Below are 6,000 nucleotides of genomic sequence, written 5' to 3' on the forward strand. Positions count from 1 at the left end.
GATTACTAATCTGGACTGAAGTCAACTTTTACCATACCAAAATCTTGTTCAAGTTGGTTAAACAGAAAGAGGGCTTCGAGACGAAGATCTAGGCGCTTGAATCGCCTGATTTCGATAAACGAGCGAAAAGATAAACTAAAACAAAAAACGGGGCAGAAATCGTGATCGAAAATAATCACGAAAAAACCCTAAAAAAAGAAAACTGACGAACAGGCTAACGAACGAACGTTCGCTGTCTGCGGTTAACGGGTGAAAACCATTCGTTAAAACGAACGTATGAATGGGCATTCGCTAACTAACTAAACCGGAAAAAAACGAACCGATCTATTAAAAAAACGGATCTAGGGTTTTTACCGAAAAAACCGAACCGACAAAGAAAACCAGCGGCGGCGGTGGCGAACTCCGCCGAGCGGCACGGGTGGCGGCACGGCGGCGGGGTGGCGACAATAGCGAGGCGGCGCGGCGGCGGCGACTTAGGGTTTCGGGTGGGGCGCTGGGCTGCTGGGGTCGGGCCTCTCGGCTTATAAAGGCCGGCCGGGCCAGGAGTCCTAGGCGGACACTGCCAGGTTAGGTCGGTTACTTTAAAAAAAAATTCCGCGCAGAAAAACGAAGAAAAGAAATACCAAACGGACTCAAAAAATGCTGGAATAAATTTTTCCCACCCTCTAAAAATACGCCAGACAAGGTGAATATTTATTTGGGCCTCTAATGCAATTTTGAAAAACGCATATTTTTCCCAATTCAAATAAAATAGCGATAAAACCCCAAATAAAAATACAAATTGATTTTAATATTTTCCTCCAACATTTCATTTATTGTGGAGAAGTCATATTATCTCCTCTCATATAATTTTAATATGAAATATTTTTGGGGAAGAAAAATAATTAAAACCAAAGTGATCCTTGTTTCAATATTTGATAAAACTCAAATATGAGAACGAGGGAAAATCCCCAACTCTCTCCGAGGATCCTTGAGTTGCTTAGAATTTCGAGGACCATAAGAACGAAATGCAATAAAATATGATACGCATGAATGACCTATGTATAACATTCCAAATGAATGTTACACTTGATTACAATTTAGTCAAACATTTTCAAATACAATATTTAAAAATTTAATCAAGCATTTGGGAAAAATTAAACAAGTATTTGAAAAATGTTATTCATGAGTTTGAAAAATGTTGAATGTGTATAGAAAAAATGTTGACAATGTATTTAAAATTGATGAAATATTTCAATCATGTATGTGAAAATGTTAATCAATTATTTTTAAAAAAGGTTGAACAAGTATTTTCAAATGTTAATCAAGCATTCGGAAAATGTAAAATATCTATAGAAAAATGCTGATCATGCATTTGCAAAAATGTTAATCTTGCATTTAAAATATGTTGATAAAACATTTTTAAATGTTTACATGTGCATAGATAAAATATCAACCACATATTAGAAAAATACTAATCTTGTATTTTCAAATGTTAATCAAACATTTGAAAATTTAAAGTGTGCATATTAAAAACTATTGACCATGTATTGGAAAAATATTAATCTTGTATTTTGAAAATGTTAACCAAACATTTTAAAAATGGTCAATTCATATGGAAAAAATATTGACCATGTATTAAAACTAAATTGGTCATGTATTCAAAAAGTGTTAGAAACATGTATTTATGGAAACATGTTTTTGAAAAATGTTCAATGTGTATCAAAACAACATTTTATGCGTACACTAATAATATATACTTTATACTGAGAAGACCTACATGAAACAAAAGAAAAATGGGGAAAACAAAAGGAAAACAAGTAAAAGAAACAAAGAAACCCAAGTAAAATGAAAAAACAAAGAAAACCGCTCAAAGAAAGAAAACCGGTGACAATATAAAGAAAACCCTAGTATATCAAAGAATAAACAAAGAAAACCGACGAAAAAAAGATAATCCAAGACAAACCAGATGAAAACAAAAAAAGGAAAAAAAACTGAAGCGAAGAGCCACCGAAGAAAACGAAAGTAAAAAACCAAAAAAAACAACCAGCAAAGAAAACTAATAGAAAAAACATAAAAAATGTGAAGAAACAAAGAAAAAAAAAGCAAAAACTGGAGCGAGCCGAGCGAACGAGCAAACTCACTAGATCGAACGAACTCACCTAAAGGGAAAAAAAGGCAAAACGGGCCCGCCGAGTAGCTACAGTACTGGGTAAAAAGCTTCAGCGATAACACGAGCTATAGTTCTCACGGGGGAAAGGCAAAAACGACAAATTTAATCTATGAATGAAAAGAATTCACAAAATGAACCGTTGGCGAATTTTTTTTCACTCGGCTGACCCTTTTGTGTAGCGCCCGACAGACAGGCGCCACACTACACTATGCAGCGCCTGACTGACAGGCGTTACACGCCTGGCCAGCGTCGCACTTTAAACTGCCTAAAAATTGCTAAGTTAGTGTGCAACGCTAACAGCTAGGCGCTACACTGCGCTGCACTATGGACTTTGGAATGGAATCTCGTGTCTCGTTAGGGCCAGTGTTAGTCGGTCATAGTAGTTGCATCTTCTTGGACTAAAGTCAGCTCGCAAGCAAAAGCCCTTCCCACACTTCCAAATATTCACCTGCCTTCTGTACAACTCGTGACATACTGCACTTGCAGCTTGATGCGATCTTGCTGCGGTGGTGCCGATCGATCGCTTTGGATTTCGGAAGATTTGGCAAATGTTTAACCCAGCATGTTGCACCTGGGTGATTGACTCACTGATATTGCATGTTCATGACACTTTCAGGAGCTAGCGCTTTCAGTTCAGGATTTTTACTATATGAACCCATGAATCCATCTCAAAATCAACGTGGGATGGGATCGGTTGCTTTTTTGACTGGCTAGCTAAATCACAGCGCATCTAAAGGCCCTGTGTTCTTTTGCAAAGAAAGAATTAGTGCGTGCATGTGTACGCACGTCTCTAAACCATACAATCAGCTGGAAAAGAATACAAAAAATGATTAATTCTAAAAAAGGTTGAAACAAGAAAGATTAAGACGTAATTTTTTTTAGCGTTCTACAGACCAAAGAGAGCTTCTTTCACCGTAGCGCAGCCTAGGAGAGACACGACATGACAGTGCTTGTACCTGCCCTGCTAATTCAGATTTTTTGCGGTTGACACGACAGTAATCTCTATGCATAGTGCAGCCCAGTTTTATATGCATTTAGACAGTGCTTAGATATTTTGAACATGGGGTAGCTAGCTAATCCCTGACAGGCCCCTCCTTCCATGGTACAGAATTTAAGTGAGACAAACCCTTGATTGTGCAACGCCTAAGCCGGCCTTAGGCGCTACTTAGGCGTTGCACACCGACTTAACAATTTTTAGGTAGTTTGAAACGCGACGCTGGTCAGGTGTGTAGCGCCTGTCGGTCAGGCGTTGCACAGTGTAGTGTGACGCCTGGTTGTCGGGCGCTACACAAAAGGGTCAGCTGGATGAATTTTTTTCGCCAATAATTTACTTTGTGAATTTTTTTTGTCCATAGGTCAAATTTGTTGTTTTTGCCCCTTATCTATACCTCTATACCTACTAATAATCTATATCTATATTTATACCTACCTACTAATAAAGGGGCTATTGCTTTTTACCACCGAAATTTCGTCCGTTTTTGGTCCGTCCACCCCATCTATTTACTTCCTCTCCTTTTTAAGGTGGTATTAAATATTTCATGCGTTCACTCAAAGTTTTTGTTTTTCCTGTCCCCGTATTGGGCTGCCCGTAGCAGTACATGTGTTACGGCGGCCCGCTCAAAAGGACTCAATGTACGAAAGCGCATGTTCTTCCTTCAGTTAAAAAATCCCATACCGCTCCTTTATATCTGATCTCATCGGTTTATATGTGCGTGGCCCGGTGATCCAAACAAGCGGCCATGAAAATTAATAAGCAGAGGTGAAGAGGATGATGCAAAGGAATTATCTCCACAAGGAAAGGGAAAAAAGGAGGGCGAAGGAAGGGAAAAACTCCGCTGTCATGGTCGGCGGCATCAGTGATGTCAGGCATGCGGGCGTGGCCAGATTTTGGGTGGCGGCGAACACCATTGCTGGACTCCTTTTCCTCAGCAAGGGAAGGGAAGGGAAACAACAAGCAGAGGTGGACAGGATGAAGCGACAGCATGCGGATGAGGGACATCAGAATGCGAGGCGTACCGAAACTGCTGCACACACGACAAAAGTGTGGACGATAGTTGCACGACCAAGAATCCAGCGGCCGCCTGCTCCTCTGTGCATGAGATTCTTGGGCTGGATTTAATTGTCGTGCATGAGTCGTCCAAACTGTGTCGTCCACATAGCACTGCTCGAGGCGTACACGTGATGGGGCTGTGTGGTGGCCGCTTGACCTCCAATTTAATTAATGAATGATGAATGTGTGTTTACTGGTGGCCGGCGGAGGCGTTCACACAGGAGAAACGTATTCTGAGAATGGGCACGGGAAGATTGCGTGCAGTTCTGGTATCTCTTTTAGACAAAGAGCATATATGTTGTCTACATGAAATGTTTGTGTTCGGATGAAGTCCACATAGTGCAAAAAAAGAAATATAATCTTGTAAGCCAAACAGCTAACATTCTCGAAAAAAAAGTAGATAGTAAAAAACCCACTTGCTTTTGAATAATTTTTTTTTATAGAAACAATCTCACTTCGATCCACCACCACTCTTTTACCCGATGATAGTGCAAAGCTGAATGTGACTTCATCGGAGGACATGAACGGGGCTTCATCAATTTTATAAAATTGGGAACACCAAAAATCATACCATCATGGAGGGAGATGGTGAACATGAAAATCACCGCCGATAGCGAATATGAAAAGTGGCAACATGAATGAGTCGCAACAAATAGTTGACACTTCAAGTTTCTCTCCCGTTGCAACGCACGGGCATATGTGCTAGTTGATCGTAAATTTTCTATTCGCATGTAGCGCGACAGTTGCCCAGCAAACACGTACCAACCATATTGCTCGTGGGCCGGTCCGTTCATTTTCGATTCTTTTCATCTTTCCTGTTTTTTTGCTTCCCTATTTTCCTGTGTGTTTTTACGTTTATTCTAGTTTTCTTTTCTTTTTCTTTCATATTTTGTATCTTTTATTTATCTTTTTGTTTTATTTTTGTGTGTTTTATACTTCATCGTCTTTCCTTAAAAAAATACATGAGCAATTCTAATCAGTGTGATTTTTCCCAAATTGCTGAAAACTTTTGAAATTGGAGAACATTTTTAAACTCACAAACAATTTTTAAAATTCCTATAAAAATATGAATTCACAAATAATTTTAAAATATGGTGATTTTTCTTAAATTGTTGAACATGTCTTACTCGCGAATAGTTTTTAAAATCGCAAAAAAGATGTTATTTGTGAATATATTTTCAAAATTGCGCACATTTTATAAAAGTAATTAAACAGTTTAAATTTTACAATTAAAATCCGGAATATTTTTAAAATTCATGCATTAGGCGGTTTTCACAAAAAGAGCCCAGCTAAACCTGCACGGGAGCCGTAGCTTATATGCTGACAAAAACCTTCCAAAACCACTTTCTGGGGCCGCCCACTGTTAGTGAGAGATGCACTTTTGCTTTTTGTGTATCAGATTGTGCGCGAAATAATTGGTCTCTATTCTCCACTTCTCAAGGGCGATTGTATGGACCTATTTACGTATGCCTATTCATGGCGTAATAAGGCGAGGTGGAAGAGGCATGGCCAGGGAATGTTCATCACGAATATTTTTCAAATTCAAGTATATGTTTTAAAATTCCTTTTTTAAATTTTATGGGTATTTTTAATAATATTGAACAATTTTGAAAATCTAAAATATTTTAAATATTTCCACCTTAGCGTGTTGTGAAAAACCCCCCGGCTAAAACTGGTCATCCCATTTTGTAGGAGTAGCCCCTATCCCGATCAAAACCTCAAATTTGGTTAGCCCACTACCAGCAAGATAACACACCGTTATGTACGGATGACTATTAATCCTCTACTAAACCTTAAA

This window comes from Triticum urartu, chromosome 3 (assembly GCF_003073215.2).
Source record: "Triticum urartu cultivar G1812 chromosome 3, Tu2.1, whole genome shotgun sequence".
NCBI classification, from domain to species: Eukaryota; Viridiplantae; Streptophyta; class Magnoliopsida; order Poales; family Poaceae; genus Triticum; species Triticum urartu.